We start from the raw sequence: 16,722 nt of genomic DNA, 5'->3' as shown, positions 1-16,722 counted from the left end.
TTTGAAGTTGGTGATTGGGTCACAATTAAATACCCGGTCAGGGTAAAAAAGGGTGCTTCTATTTTTCCTCCGCCAATCCCGGTTGTGAAAGTTTCTAAAGATTCTCTACTTTTAAATAAAAAGGGATGGTGGGGAAAATATGTTTGGTTCAATGTATACAGAAACAGGCTACTAAAATCATGCAATGTAAGAAAGGACATAAATGTTTGCTTGACACTACACTTTGACCTACCACCATTTCGGATTCCATAACTGAGAATGTTCCTAGATCATCTTTAGTCAATTATGGACTTGAGGTCAATGATAATTCTAGATGTTCCAATATACTCAGTGAGGTTTCATCTTCTCTATTTACAAGTGACTCTGATACTGACTCACAAAATATTCATTCTGATGAATCTCAAGAGGCTCAACTAGAATCAGTGTCTGGTCAGGATGCAGAACAAGATGCTCTCATAATCTAGCTAGGCCTCTGAAGGATAAGGACTATTTTCTTCATTAATAAAAATGATGTTTTTCATTTTCTTTTAATTGGGTGAGAAAATGCAATGATGTCATTTTACTTGGTCCTACTTTTATGTTGGTTACCATCTTATTGAACTTTTATGATTTAACAGCACGTCTATTACTGCTTGTTGTCCTTTAAGCTCAGGCCCGTGCATGCATTCTCGCCCTGTTTGACAGATGCTGCTGGAAGTCACAGGACGAGGAACCTCTGGACGCGGGATCCTTACAATAAACTTAGTGAAAAATGTTATATCAACGTTTCTGTCCATCTGTACCTCACACTGGTGTAAATCTTCAACCCTTTCCAGGGTGGAAAGGCCAATAGCGTACATGTTTCTTGGTGTTCCCAAACTTTCAAGCCTAGGCACACCTTGGGACACCCACTGTCCCACCTCTTGAGAGGGATCTAAAGGAGTGGAGAGTGTTTTACTCCTACAGAGCTCTCCGCACAAGCAAACGGTTTACTCCTTGCAGAAAGCACGCTGTGATCCCCAGCAGGTGCAATACAGATACATTTGGAGCAGGACATTGATGCATTGCATTGGGAAGTTTCACAATGTGTTTTTTTTTATCCACGTGTTAATGAACAAACAGGGCTGGTTCCAGACCAAGGCAGCAGTAGTCAGCCATCTATGCTTCACAGTGGGGCAACGAAACTGGTAACCCCCCATCCCTGCACAGACCATGGTGGGGGGCACCCTCCGCGCTCACTCAGGCCAGGTGCTGTGCTGAGGAGCCCCCTGGAGCTTGGGTGCCCCCTCACTGCAGGGGCTGCGGGGCCTTTGTTACGACCCTGAGGCTTCCTCATAAATGATAACCTCTAACCATGAGTTCTGGAGCAGACTGCTGCCTGGCGTAAAGCATTTCAGCGCCTCATCAGAGATAGTAAGCGCTATACAAATGCAATTACAATTACAACAGCATCGAATTTGCCTTGCTTGCTTACAAGAGACTTTCAGCAAATGTTTGTTTCAAAATGATATCGTGCAAGGAAAGTAATTCTCAGTGCACCCAAAATATCATCAAAGGAATTTCAGATAAGTGAGTTTTAGAAAAGGCAAAACCTTTTAGCCAGGAATTTAAAAGTTTGATAAGAACGTCTTAATTTTTCATGGAGCTACATTCAAGGAATACAGAATCCAAAACACGCCAGTGCATCAATATTACTACTGTAAAGTTGGCACAGAGCACGACATACAGAAATAGTTTGAGATGGTTTAAAAATGAAGCCAGAGACATTAGTGGCTGCATCAACAGAGAGTACCTCAAAGGAGTCTGGTTTGGGGCGAAGAGGAGGGGCATGGTGAGAAAGGCTAGCCACGTCAGCAGCCCCGCCCCCTCTTGCCCCGCCTCCGCATTAATAACTCCAATAAACAATGCAGAGACTCCTACCTCTCCTCCAAAAGTCCACACGGACTGAGGGTGGTCTGTGCCGTTGCCAGGGCAATGGGGATGGCCGCCCCATCCACGTGTCGTGAGCAATATCTAATCAAATGGTACTCATATAATCTTGCCAGGGTAAAACAAGGGCCCAGGTAACTGTTGTCCTCTGTGGTAGGGGAGGACGTCGTCTGCAGAATGCCCAAAGCGCTGCAATACCCTATGAATGTCTGGGTATGCGCTATAAAAAATAGTTTGTGAATCTTCCTATGAATAGACAAATGGATAAGATTGAGTACGCTCGGCTGATAAGGGTAAAAAAATCAAGGGCGAAGCTTCAGCGGGGTGTTTGGGGTGTTCCACTCCCCCAATAAGTAAATTTTCTGGAAAATAGTTGGGTACAGGTGCTTTCAGTCTGGTATGGTGAGGAATCTGTCGGATTTCACATACATTTTTGCATAAACAGAGACTAAAGCTCACACACTCACACACTCACTCTCTGCTTTGAAAGTCTTCAAAAATGTTGGTTACTCTGCAAAATATTATGGCGCAAATTTAAGAAAAGTAGGGCTGCATCCAATGCAGCACCACTTTTCTTGCGTCCCTTAGCACCGCCCTAATGCCACAATGTGTGCCCCGTATTTAATATACGGTGCACCAATGCGCAGGGTAGGGCATTAGCATCAAACTTTTTGATGCCATTGATGTACTGTGCAAAATTTTGCCGCTAATCCTGCAGAGTACATAGGAGACCATTGTAAACAATGATATGCCCCATTTTAACGCCTGCTCTCTGCCGCTAAAAATGGTGCAGTGGAATCCCATAGATTCTATTGTGCCATTTTTGCGGTCTCCCTAACGGGGGAACATCCCCCTTGGATACATTATGCCTGGCGCAGGCATAATGTGGCCCAAGGGGTCAGAAAGTGGCTCTATGCATGCATTGCACCACGTTTGTAAATGTGGCGTGGCAAATTTGGCCTATTTGGGCCACATTAGCGTCATAAAAAATATGGGCCTATGTTTCGCTCAGTACCCCTACCAATCTGCATTTGTCTGCCTTTTCATTGCCCTTTTATCCCCTCTAATGTGCCCTGCTTGTCCTATAATGCATTTTGACAGCCTGATTGTTGGGAAATCTGAAGCTCATCCCCCTGCCCCATCTTACTGACCAAGCTACGCACCTGGCCAAAATGATGCCCAAGGTCACACCTGGGTGTCTAGCCTATAAGATGCAAGCAGACTAGGGATGGGGCATGCATCCATGCTCTAAACCAACATGCTTTGATTGATTATCAAGTTCTCTGTGTTAAAGGTGTGTTATTTATAATAACTTGATTTACGTAGTGCTTCATGTCACACGTCTACTGTTTCTGGGCACTTTATTAACACCTAACGTTAACGGCGTTCGAAGTTGAAAAGTTTTTCTTCCATAAAATTCGTCAAGATTTCTTTAAAATTTTGAAAGAGTCTCACCTTCTGAAATGTTGCTAAAGGTACTTAAACAACTTCACATCTCCCTTCAGCGGCAACATTCTCTCCAAAAAGTTATTTGTTAGAAAATTCTTTAATAAACTGCCTCTCAAGTGCTTTGTTTTTGTCAGAACTTCTCAACCTTCACAAAATAAGAAGTTTATCAACTTTGGAGTTTTTGCAGGCAAAATTGAAATAACACCCATCACTAGATTTAACATCTTATCTTTTTTTGTGTGTTGTTTCTTATCCTCTTCCTCCAAACCACCTCTCTTCCAGACCTGATTTCTTGTAATTCCTAAATACATTGATGGACCACCAGGCTCCTCTAGTGAGCCAATTTTCCTACCTGCTGAACTCACACACTCTACTTAGTCTTCTGGTCTGTGGAGTGGTGGCTTCCTCCTGGCCTCTACCCTGGAGATGTGATGACAGCTTGTCAGCAAACACGGGGCATCTCTTGGTTAATCAGTCATTCTCAGGGACGTCGCAGAGGAATACATGTCTACTGGGGCTACGCATCAAAGTGGCCAGCCTGCCACCCATACTTTACGCGCTCGCTTTCCCCAGCAGCGTGTCGCACATGGGGCTCCCTAATGCTTTGCTGTCAGCTCGCTTCAGGCTGACGAGCACCTTTTTTTGTCAGTCCGCGGAAGGCAGAGCTCTCGCGTTAACAGGCCGAGTGGAAGTACATGCAGCGCAGTCATATCCAATCATAGAGGCTGCCTAATGGCGGCGGAAGCGCGGCGCTCGGCCATTAGATGAAAGGCGACAGGTCCTGGGCCCAGGAGACCATCATCTGGAGAAGCTGCCAAGATCCATGTATGTTTGCAAGCCCTGGTCCCTCTTCCCAGGCTCAGCTCCACAGGCTTGGTTGTGGATGGGCTAATATTGTCACTTCATATGGTAGCAGGTGAGGCTCTATGTCACTGTTTAAAGAGTTTAAACGTTTTGACACCTCAGTGCAGAATTCAAACTCTGGCCTTTGGTTCCGCTCTCCAGAGTTGAGTAGCCTCCTAATCTGGTCGTCATCCAGCCTTTGACAGCTGTGTAAAGGAATTATCTCCAACATTATGAATACGGCTCCCAGTTTTATGGTTCTTATTTTTTTAACAATTCCACCTGTATTTATCCGTATTTATTTTTGGGCCATCTTAGGGGTATTTATTCATATTTATGTTGTGTTTTGATACTAAATGGTGCCATAAAATAGTATATTTCCACATTTATTTAACTGAAAAACATGCACCCACACTTTTCTGCCTGTCACGTTTTAGTAAATTATGCAAAATATAGCAGAACATCACACCCACTGGTAAATATCAGCGTTATAATACAAATATATATTAACATATCCCTGTATTTAGAGGCACCAGTTTTTTAATTTCTCATGCTGTGTATCTGCTCAGCTGTTGTGCTGGAAATTACAAAAGGCAGCATGGAGAGTCACCAACAACAAGCACAATTTTCTGTACTTTTCTGCTTTTAAAAATAAATGCAAAAGGAAGCATGTTGTTTTTTGTTTGTATCTGTAAAAATCAGTAAAAATGGAAACCTGGGAGCCTTAATTATGACACATCACTAACACATTTATGCACTCATCCATTTGCAACATCAGCAGTGGCATCACTTGAGACATGCGAGATGCTCTCGTTCAGTTTTGCAGTATGTTTCTCTGTATTGCCTGCATACCTAACTGGGGGATTGCCTGGGTGTACTGAGACCATCTGCAGGCTTAGTGAATTATTTGTACATCTCTTTGAGTCATTGTTAGTATGTTTTGTCCTTTGGGTAGTGTGATCTTCTCTACAGGTACTTTGAAGTGGCATATTTCGTGTTCTGCTTCTTTGTTGTTTCATTGAGTCATTGTCAGGGGCTATGACAATGGCTGGTGGCAGGGAAGACAAACTAGGCAGAATATTGGCTCCCTATCTGTCCAAAATCACACTGAGAGTTGGAGGAGAAAGGGGATCCAAAGGGTTATATCTCGGAACCACAGGTGGCTAAACCACCTGTGTCTCAACAACGAGGTCGGAACAACAACCTCGTTCTAACCACTAATGCCTTTAGCACGAATGCGTTCACAACGATTTTACCGTTGTAAACGTATTCCTGGTAAAGGCATTAGCAATCAGCATGCACGATCCAGTATGCTTCCTCCCTAGCCCCCCACCCCACCCCTTAAACCTAAACCAGTCCCAGCCCAACTTACCTCCTCCTTCACCGCGTCCATTCCGACTCCCTTCCTCTGTACCTTAACCACGCATGTACGTTGTTCAGACATGTGGGGTTAAGGTACCAAAACCAGGAAGTCGTGGAAAACGAATGCGTTGTTTCGCTTTCGTTTTTCACAACCTTCTGGTTCCGGACTCGTTCTTCCGGGTGTTTCCCGATCCAAAGAAGAAGCTACAGCTCAGAAAGGACAGGCACTCAAGAGGCAATTTAGCATTCAGTCTAAAACCCAGGACAGACAGGAAACACATACATATAACAACATTGACAGCATTGTTGACAAAAAGGACTTTCACATTGAATGTTAATAGTCTGAACAGTTATATTAAAAGGAAGGAAATCCTTTCTCGTCTTGCAACTAAGCAACCACACATTGCAGTACTCCAAGAAACCCATTTGTCTCTATAAGAAGTTGCCAGGTTTAAAAGGGACTGGGTAGACATAGTGATTGCAGCCTCAGTACCAGAATACAGGAAAGGTGCGGTACCCATCCTGAGACATAAACATCTATCTGCTTGCATCAGCAAAACCTGGATTGACAAGATGGGACATTTTGCATTTGCGAAAAAATACCCCAAATTGTCAGTTTGTTCTAGGTACAGCATTTGCCCCTAAAATAAATAAAACAGATTTTTATGCCTTAAGCTGTACACTTGCAGAAATTGACAACGGAAATTCTAATTGGTGATGACTGGAATATCCACCTTAGAGAACCCACAATGTGATAGAGGCTTCCCTAAGGATCTGATTTAAAAAACACCTTAATGAAACTCTGGAGTCTTACCCTTATGAAAGGCAATACACGTTTGTGTCATGTGTCCATGGCACATAAACCCCTATTTCCTTGTCACTGACTCTGTGATCAACAAACTGTCTCACTGCTCAATAATTGATCATTGGCTTTTGGATCATTCACTGCTGACAAAAGACCTCAACTTGAGACCCAGACCTCAATTACAAACATACATCTGCAAGATCATTTCTTTCTAGGGTTCTTCAATGTTTAAATTAACACTGCCCCACAAACTTTTTGGGCTGCAGGTATTGCCTACATCAGAGGCCAAATAATGCATGATTAAGCAATCACTAATTAAAAAACAATGCACAACCAGCAAATACTGGAAAAAGAAATCAATGAGCAACTGACAAATTATTATAAGTGTAGGTCACCTGCTTCTCAGAGGTCAATAACCAAAGCCACACTTGACTTTAATTCTATTTGTACATGGAAGGGAGAATGGCGAATGTCCCTTATTACACAAACACACTATGAACAAGGTAAAAAAGATGGCTGACTCCTCGAGCTACAGGTGAAGATGGCTGACTCCTCGAGCTACAGCTGAAGATGGCTGGCTCCTCGAGCTACAGGTGAAGATGGCTGACTCCTCGAGCTACAGGTGAAACAAGATGTGGCCTCAAGGAGAGTTCCAGCACTCATGAGTGAATCAGGCCGCCTACTGAGAAATCCTCAAGGAATAACACCATCATTTAACGAATACTACACCTCTCTTGGAAGTAGACGACACAATGCAACAGGAGACGGCTTTCCTATGTGCTGCGTGACTCCAGAGAATAACAGAAGCTGCAGCACGCAACATATAGACTGACAATTACAGAGGAAGAGATTCTAGAAGCCCTAAGAAGAACACCAATGAAAAAGGCTCCAGGTGAAGACGGATTGCCCATCTAATGTTACAGGACAATGGCTCCAATAGTGGTTACATTGCTATGCCAAGTCATCATTGACAACTCCATAAACAAGGGCCTGAAACCTAAAATTAGCAGGGCTCCTACTGCTCTCATGCCAAAATTGGGTAAGAGCTGTCTGCAATGCTCTAATTACAGACCAATATGGCTTAATAATACAGACCTAAAGATAGTGGTGAAAGTGCTGTCCATTGGGCTTCAAAGGGTTATTCTATTGCTGATACATAAAACCAGGTTGGCTTTCTACCAGGATAATCCTCCGCAGATCATCTTAGGACACTAAAACAATTGATGCGTCGGAAACACTTAAACGACAGGAAACCCTGGTGGTCTCACTCAACACTGAGACCGTCTTTGGAGGCGTTGAACGACCGTAAATTTAGAACTTTAGGAAATCCCAGTTGGGCCCCTTATGTATCCGGAAGGTGGGCTGGTAGTGTCTAACACCTACATCTACAGTGAACAGTGGTGGATCTCTCTCCCACGCCTTTGAGAATCGTAGCATGTCCTGTATCCCACTTCTATTCTTCCTAGCATTAGTATCTCTGGCAGCTGCTACAAGAAAATCAGAAGAAATTAAGGGCATAGACACAAACAAAGGCAAAATAAAAAATCCTCTTATATGCTGATGACATACTACAAGTACTTACTAACCCAGAAAAATCATTTTGTGCTACTCTGGATATCATTTCATCCTGTTCATTGTTCTCCGGTCTTAAATAAACTGGGGGAAAGTGAAGCACTGCGTATGAATGCGTTCACAAATAAAATAACAATTACAAATCTACCCTTTCAGGGGATGCCATATAAAATTACCTATCTTGGAAACATGGATCCTCTGAAGTATCCCCATAATAATAACAGGTCATATAATATTATTCTTAGATGATGTGAAATTATGGCCCTCATTATGACATTGGCGGCAAATGCCACCTACCGCCACAGTGACAGCCGCCAACGTACCACTGCCGTGGCTACCGACTGTCCATGCCATTATGACCGTAGCCGGAATTCCGGCAGAAGGCTGGAGGACTTCCGGTGACGGTCATGGCAGCATTGCCGCATCCGGTCTCCAGCGGAGGAGCCCCTGCAAGCAGGTAAGTCAGGTTCTCCAACAGGAGAGGGGGTGTGGGGGGTGTTGTGTGCGTGTGTGGGGGTGTGTGTGACTGTGAATGCGTGCATGTGTGTGTAATGCGTGTGTGCATGAGTGGGTGTGTGTGTACCAGCATGTTGTGTCGTGTGAGTGTGTGTGTGCCTGGATGTATGTTCGTGAGAGCTGCTGTGAGTGTGTATGAATGTATGCATGCATATGTGAATGTGGCAATGCGTCAGTGTATGGGTGTGTATGTATGTGCGTGTATGTGTGTATATGTGGGGTGGTGGGAGGGGGAGTGTGATGGTGGTAGAGAACTCTGGGGAGGGGGAGAGGGATGGGGGAGACCCCTATCAGTGCCAAGGAAGGAATTCCCTGGCACTGATAGTGCCTACCGCCATGGTTTCTGTGGCAGTACAGAAACCACGGAAGCCATCGCGGTGGGCGGGGTCAAAATGCCATGGGCGGCCTAGTGACGGCCACTGTGCTGGAGACTGTAGTCGGTGTGTTACCTTGGCGGTTTGGCTTTGGCCAAACCGCCAATGTCATAATAGTGGAGGTATGTACCGCCAGCCTGTTGGTGGCAATACCTCCACTATTACACCGACCGCCGGGGTCCTAATGACACCCCAAATCTCAAAGAGTGGAAAGTACTTCAAATCTCACTTTGGGGGAAGGTCCAAACAATTTGAAATGGCAAAAGATCCACGTTTTACTTATGTTTTCAATATTTTCCCTTTTCAAATTCCATAGAAAATCATACAATACATTGAAACTTCAACCAAACAATACTTTTGAGGATATTAAAAAAACAAGACTGATATGGATAAGCTATATGCAACCAAGACTTCAGAAGGGCTGAGACTAACGAAATGTGAACATCACTTTGCAAACTTGGCATACATCTATTTTGAAACGCTGATGACCTCAGATTGGGCACAAGTCAAGCAACTATCACTGGAGAACTTCCAAGTAGTGGTAGTCCTATACTATGGAGTTCAAACCCTGAAAATCCCAATAACACAATGCTTCAAGAAACAGAGAATATATGGCTGACCTCCCATAATACACTTAGGTTAAAGGGCCTTGTTAACCAATCATCTCCTCGATTGTATAATGCAGGCATTACAATTGACGGAAAGGTAATTGACCAAAGAAATTGGCAGGAAGATGACATAACTACGTTAGATCACCTCATTGTAGATGACTTTCTGAAATCTTAAGATATTATATGTGATTATAATTTACCCAGAGAGTAGGTATTAAAATAACATACAAATAAAGTCACACCTGAGAAGATAGTTAGGAAAAGCACAATACGGCCTGGTAGAGTCACCAATTCACCAGTTCCTTACCAGATGGTCGGAGAGACATTAGAGAAGTGAACTCTGGTCTATAAGGCTATTGGCAGATGAAATCTATGCCAAACCATGAAAAGGCACTTTCAAATTCGTATGGCAGATTAAAGTTGCCCTGGACTACAAGGACTAGGCATAGGCTTCTCTGCTGAAGTTACATGATAAAGATATGAGAAGCCAGCTTAAATTTTAGTTTCTTTGAACTTCTTCTGTTGTGAACTCCCAAAGTCATAATCCATTTTGAGAATGTTAAATTTGCCTGTCTGCCTTTGGTCCATGTTCAGATGGTCATGATCTTTCGCTGAACTTGTGAAAGCATCATTTCATCTAAACAATGACTTTGCTATAACACACAGGCTACATGATATCTATGTTTCAAGGTTTGACATTCAGGCCCTAATTACGACTTTGGCGGTCTTCTCATAAGACCGCCGAAGTTGCGGGCGCCAGAAGACCGCCAGTGTTGGCGGTCCGAAGACCGTAAACGGATGGAAAACCAACACATTTGGCCTGGCCAATGGCAGAAAAGAGGCGTTTTCCACCGCCAGCCCCACACGGCAACAGGACTCCGCCCGCCGTATTATGGTATGTGATATGGCACAGCGGTTTCCTGAACGGCGGTGCAGTGCTGATGGTGGAAAATGCAGAGACCCATTGCCGAGACAGGTAAGTGGCCCATCCGAAAGGGGGGGAGTGGGTAGGGTATTGTGTGCATGTGTGTGGTGTGTGCGTGAATGTGTGTGTGTAGCGGTATGGGTATGCATGAGTACATGTGTGTATGTATGTGTGCGTGGAGAGTGTGTGTCTGAATGGAAGCGGAGGGGGGTGTTGGGGTGAGAATGAGTAGGTGTGTGAATTGGGTTGCATGCGAATAGGGGTGTTTGTTCGGGTGTGTGCGAGCGAGTGGGGGTGTATGTCAGAGAGTGTGTTGATGAGTTGGGGTGTGTGTCTGTGTGTGTGCAATTGAGTGGGGGTGTCTGGATGTATGCATGCGGTTGGGGGTGCATGTCTGCAAGTGTGGGGGTGTCTGCGAGTGTGTGGATAGGTGGGGAGTGTCTGCAAGTGTGTGGATGGGCGGAGGGGTTGTCTGCAAGTATGTGGATGGGCGGGGATGGTGTGTCTGTATGTGTGTACTTGTATGCAGATGGGTGGGGGTGTCTGTATGAGTGTGTGTTTGTGAGCGAATGGGGTGTTCATGTGCATGTTTGGCTGCGATCGAGTGGGGGTGTTTGTCAGCGAGTACGTGTGTGAGTGGGGGTGCATGTCTGCGGGTGTGTGGGCCAGTGAGGGGGTTGTTTGAAAGTGTGTGGACGTGTGGGTGCGTATGCTGGTGACAGGAATGGGGATTCCTGTCGCCAGGTGCATTACCCCCAGGGTTTTCATGGTGGTGTGACCGCCACGAAAAGCCTGGCGGTGTGCCAACTCGTAATACTGCTGGTGGTCTTACAGCTGCCGCCAGGCCAGAGGAGCTCATCTCTGGCCCGGCAGTCTGACCGCCCTGGCAGTACTAGCGGCATTGTGGAGGTTTTGCTTTGGCCAAACCGCCAATGTCATAATACGGCGGTCTTTGCCGCCGGGCCCGCGGCGGTGAGACCGCCACCACGAGTAATGACGGCCTACGTGCGTAAGATAAACATGTAGTCTGAGCTGATGCATTTTCATCATGCTGGTTTAGACCAGTTATTTTTTGGACTACTGGAAAGTCCCCCAAGGTTGGCTAAAGGTCAGTGGTCAATGCCATATAAACCTCTTGAATTGACCACTGAATTTGAGAGGCCCTTCATGCCAGGTAATCACAAGATGTCCCTCGGGACTGCCGGAATATCCTCTTGTGCCAAGAGTTGTTCCGTTGATGAGATTAGCTCAGCCCGGCTGATCCTGTGTTTTCCTTGTAAGGGAACAATGTCTACTGGCTGAAGTCTGATAACCACAGCTGATCGGTTGTGGACAGGTAAGCAGCGCACTGAGCCCTAAGAAGCTTTAGCGGCGAGCTAGCTATTCCATGCTCTCACAGTGTAGCACATAGAAGTAGTTTTATTGTGGTAGGTTGCTAGGAACATTCTAAATATGTTAGAACTGTTCATTTTATTCTCATTGCTACTTACATGCATAAGTGCTGTTTTAATTATGTTCTGTGTGGGTATTGCTTATGCACTAAGCAATAGGATGAGATTGTTCAAATAATTACTTTTAAATATATATTGCCTTTTCTTAGTGCAATGTATGAGTGTGCTATTCTAAGAACAAAACTGGGATCGAATTACCACTGCATCCCTGAATTCATGAGGGACTGTTAGTAACCCAACTGGAATAATCAGTTGATTGTGTGGGGCAACAGTAAACTGGACATCCCTGCTCAAGCGATGGTGCACTGAACTCAGTCCCTGAACCCGTGGGGTGGGAATCCAAACCTCGTAGATCTGGGTCATCATTGGCATTGGAGACCTTTTAATTTCAACAAAGCCCACCTAAGGAATTCAGACTTTTGCTGGAGATGCAGAGACCCAAATGCAGATATAATACATATTTTATGGTCCCTGCGAGACTCTGCAAACCTCCTGGTGACAAACCCGGGATATAATGTACTGTAATTGTCTGATGAAACAGATAGTGAACAATCACAATCCCTGTCAATCTCACACGATACATCACAAATGGACAATGTCATGTCAGGAATCACTGAAGAGGCGGAATTCACTTTGCTAGCTGTGGGGAAAATAAACACTGAGAAAATTGGAAAAGGTGAATCCTTCCAACTCACAATGATTGGATACTAAACCTAGCAATGGCTGCTTCTCATGAAGGGTTGATATATGGCCTACAAGACCAGCAAGCAATTTTAGAACCGATATGGGATCATTTTCTTTTCTTTGTTAGAGGTTCTGGTCAGTAGCAGATAAAAGACACTCTCAAGACAGAATATCTGCTGAAGAATTCCTTTTTAGAGAATAAATGACAAGTAATAGCTACTGTACCACAGACGAAAAAGCAGCATATTTGCAGTCGCAGCTCGCTGTGCGTTAAAGGGGTAGGGTGGCGTGCAGGGGGAGCAGGGAACAAAAACATTAAGTTCAAAAATAAAATGTAAAAAAAATGCACCTGCTCTGTAAACGCCGCGTCTCTTTTCTGGTCACTGCAGGCAGGCAAAGGCTCCCAGCCTTCCCTGCGGCCAATCCTGATGCTGCTCAGGGCAGCGTTAGGACTGGCTGGAGCGCCCGGCCAGGGCGCTCCCAGGCAGACGGGGAGCCTGTGCCTGCTCGCTCTAGCCGACCAACACAGTGCCGGGTTGGAGAGAGCACAGTGCGCATGTGTGTTTGGCCGACCTGAGACGGCCTGCCAAACACACATGCGCACACGTCATCACCCATGGCCCGGCCCCTTTAACAGCGAAAGGATAATAAACACAGTTTATTACCCTTTGGTTGTTAAAGTTTTGCAGCTGCATATTTTATATAATTTTAAGTTTGACGGATTTGACTTGAGAAAATATTTAAACTGTTGACTTGAAGCATGAGACCCCCCCCTAAAGAAGTGTAATATAGAAGAATTACAATTTAAAGTATGCGTATGGTTATCGAAGTTCCTAGTTTACTGAACATGCACTTAGACAGCAGGCCCAGGTTTACTAACATTTTGTGTCACTGTTGTACCGCCAGTTTGGTGCAGCCACAACTCAAAATGCTAGTAGAGATTTACAAAGCCAATCAAGGGCTGATTTGCAGCCTTGCGCTGCATTGCATTGCAAGTGTTATACGTGGGTGGAGAATGGGTGTTCCCATACATCTACCCATGTATTTTGACCAAACCAAGATTTACTAAAGGCAATAAACCTGGTTTGTGCCAAAATGGTGTGCATACCCGAAAGAGGTGTAGCGAGAAGAAATAACTTCATTTCTCCTTGCTACTTGCTCTTTCTATGAATCTCTGAATTTTGCATCACACATAGAATGCGGAATAGGCCGCTCAGGATTGCTTTGTGCAAGAAGGACAACACTTACCGAACAAAAACAACCTTGCCCATAACACAGGCACCCTTGCACCAAGGCGCACAGGTGTGTGCAATAACGCTATGCAGCCTGAAGTGATCCATCGCTATGAGAGAGCAGAATTGTGCCATATCTTAGTAAACATGACGCATTCCTGCTTGCTCCCTTTTATCCAACCAAGCCCAGCAAGTTCCCTTGCTGCGGTGTGGTGCGTGAAAATTTACTGAATCTGTGCCTCGTTTTTTTTAGCAGTTCGGCTAATTTAAATAGTGGAGTCTTGTGGTTGAATTTAAAATTAAACTATACAAATATTCTTTGTTTACTTGAAAACTTTTTTTTGGGTCAAACTTTCTTTATTAGGTTTTGTTATAGGCATAGAGGTATACTAATGTCGCGGTCCCAACAGATTTTAAGTTTGTTCACAGTCTATAAGCTAGTGGCGAAACGCATTGAAAGTAGCATACACAATCAAATGGGGTACTGTCTACATATTGCAGTTTGAAAGGAACATCTCAATGCCCAATAATCCTATCCCCACTCCAAGAAGAAGGAAAAAAAAAGAGAAACAAGAACTAGGAAACTGGAACCAAGAAAACCATGAGTGAGTGAGAAATCTAAGGAGATCCTGCGGCTCTGTGACTGGTGGGAAAGGAGCAGTGATGGAGGGGTGTGTCAGAAGAACTTCAGGGAGTGTTTAAAACTGGAAGAGTTGAAGAGCCCTCACATGGGTTGGGCTGGTAGTGAGGGGACTGCCCTCGGATAGGCATTGGATGGGAGGACCGCATTGATGTTCAAGATTTTTGAAGTTATCTAGTTGTAAGTCGGCCATCCGTTCCATCGTTAAAGCTTGCCATGGTCTGGCGTGCCATTGGGAGAGAGATGGTGCTGTGGATCTCTTCCAGGCTGCAGCCAGGGCTGTTTTTGCTGCTCTTAGAAGAGCCATAGGATGGAGCGGTCACTAGAGGTTTGTCGTTTCAAGGATTCATCTTGCAAATCCAAGAGGACAAAATCTTGTGTAGAAAGTAAAGGGTATCCCAGTATGGATTTTATTTGTGCTAATATTTCGGCTCAGACGGGATGGATAGTGGGGCGGACCCACCAAATATAGTCGCAAAGCAGACCACATCTCTGTCAGCTTACACCAGATTGGTTGGGAAATATTGTTTTGAGTTTGGTAGGGTACAGGTACCAATCGAATAGGATTTTGTAGTGAACATCGCACATGCCCAGTGAGTGGTTAAAGCAGAGAATATCGTTTCATAATTTCTGCCATGGTTTGTCTGGAATTGGGGTGCCCATTATGGTTTGCCCAAATTGCACATGGCGTGGAGTATAGAGTGGGGCTGTCATGAGCAAATGATTGTAGGGAAAAGATTTGTCACCCTTAGGCCCATATTTATACATTTTTAGCACCGCATTTGCGCCGCTTTTTGACGCAAAAGAGGTGCAAACTTACAAAATACAATTGTATTTTGTATGTTTGCGCCGCTTTTGCGTCAAAAAATTACGCAAATGTGGCGCTAAAAAATTATAAATATGGGCCTTAGTGCTTCCAGTTTGTGTATCCATTTTTCTACTGGTGTAAGGTCTCTGGTGGCCACTGGATTAATGGTTGGTTGAAGGGCCCAGTGTATGAATTGAACATAAGGGTATCTCTAAGTATCTGGTAGGCCAAAGTCTCTCTGGCAATGTTCAAAGGTGAGAACATTCCAGCCATGGAAAGGATCTGCCAGCATGACGCAGCCCCTTCTCTCCAGCGATCAAATGGTCCTGGTTTTAGCGGAGGCGTAAATGCTGCGTTAAAGTGGATTGGGGTATATGGGGAGGGGAGAGTAGTCCATCCTCCTGTCCTAGCTCTTGAGTCCCACGCTGTGAGGGGTGTGGGTGTGCTGAGGCACACATTCGGGGCTTGATCATGTTTTGGTTTCCACAGGATGTCCCAAGTGTATTGCCCAATTACTGCCCTATGTGGAGCCAATGTTTATCGGATTCCTTTTGGCATCATTCAGTTATGACCCCCAATTGTGCCGCTCTGCAATACAAGAGGAAGTCAGGTAGTGCCACCCCCTCCCGCGTCTCTCAGTTTTCTGAGCTGTTTATAGGGGGGACTGGCCCTATTATTCTGTCAAATACATTTTATAAGAGGGATCAAAGCTCTGAAAAGAAATCTCACACAGGTCCAATCGGGAGACCTTGGAAAAGATACAGGTCCCCAAGCAGGACTGTCATTTTGATCACATTGATGTGGCCCAACCATGTTAAATACATAGGTGCCCATCATTTAAAGTCTCTTTTAAGTTGGCGGAGAAGGGCGGGTAAATTTGCATGGTATCAATCTGATATCTTGGGGTAATCTTGATCCTCAGATAGGGGATACCTTGCTTAGCCCATTGAAGGGGGGTTGTTTGTACTAAGGTTTCCATTTCAGTTGTGGTCCAGCAGGAAGGATGCGTGGAGGTTAATGCAGTAGCCCACTCCACTTTTTAGTCTTTACTTGAAAACTTTTGCACATACTCATTTCTAACCATTTTACTACTTACAGATCTAAAACAAATGTTTGGGAAACTAGAAAAAGGTTTTATGAATTCACCTGTAAAACCTCAAATGTAATCATGCTTTCTTCTGTGCTAAGCTTTCTAATATAAAGAAATGTTTTGCAGGCTCCCTGAGAAAATGCAGGAGTAGATGGTCTCAGGAGTATGTCAGAAAAGTGGTCAGGAAGATTCAGTGCAAATAAGGTGAACATTCACAGAGTCATAACTGGATTTATTTCTTAGTAGAGCCTGTAAATATTCAGGACACTTCCTGGCATGCACCAAGAATATGAAAAAAAACTTCCTAAGCTGTTTTTGGAACTTTAGATGGCCCTGAAAACATCTCAAGGTGAAAAGCATATAGTCCTAAACTTTTAGATTCAGGAAGAAAAGGGCCCACCACCAATCATTTATCAACTACGTTTATTAAACTAAAGGTAAGAAATGTTAGA

The sequence above is a fragment of the Pleurodeles waltl genome, chromosome 2_1 (assembly GCF_031143425.1).
Source record: "Pleurodeles waltl isolate 20211129_DDA chromosome 2_1, aPleWal1.hap1.20221129, whole genome shotgun sequence".
Classification (NCBI taxonomy): Eukaryota; Metazoa; Chordata; class Amphibia; order Caudata; family Salamandridae; genus Pleurodeles; species Pleurodeles waltl.
Note: the sequence above shows the minus strand (reverse complement) of the source record.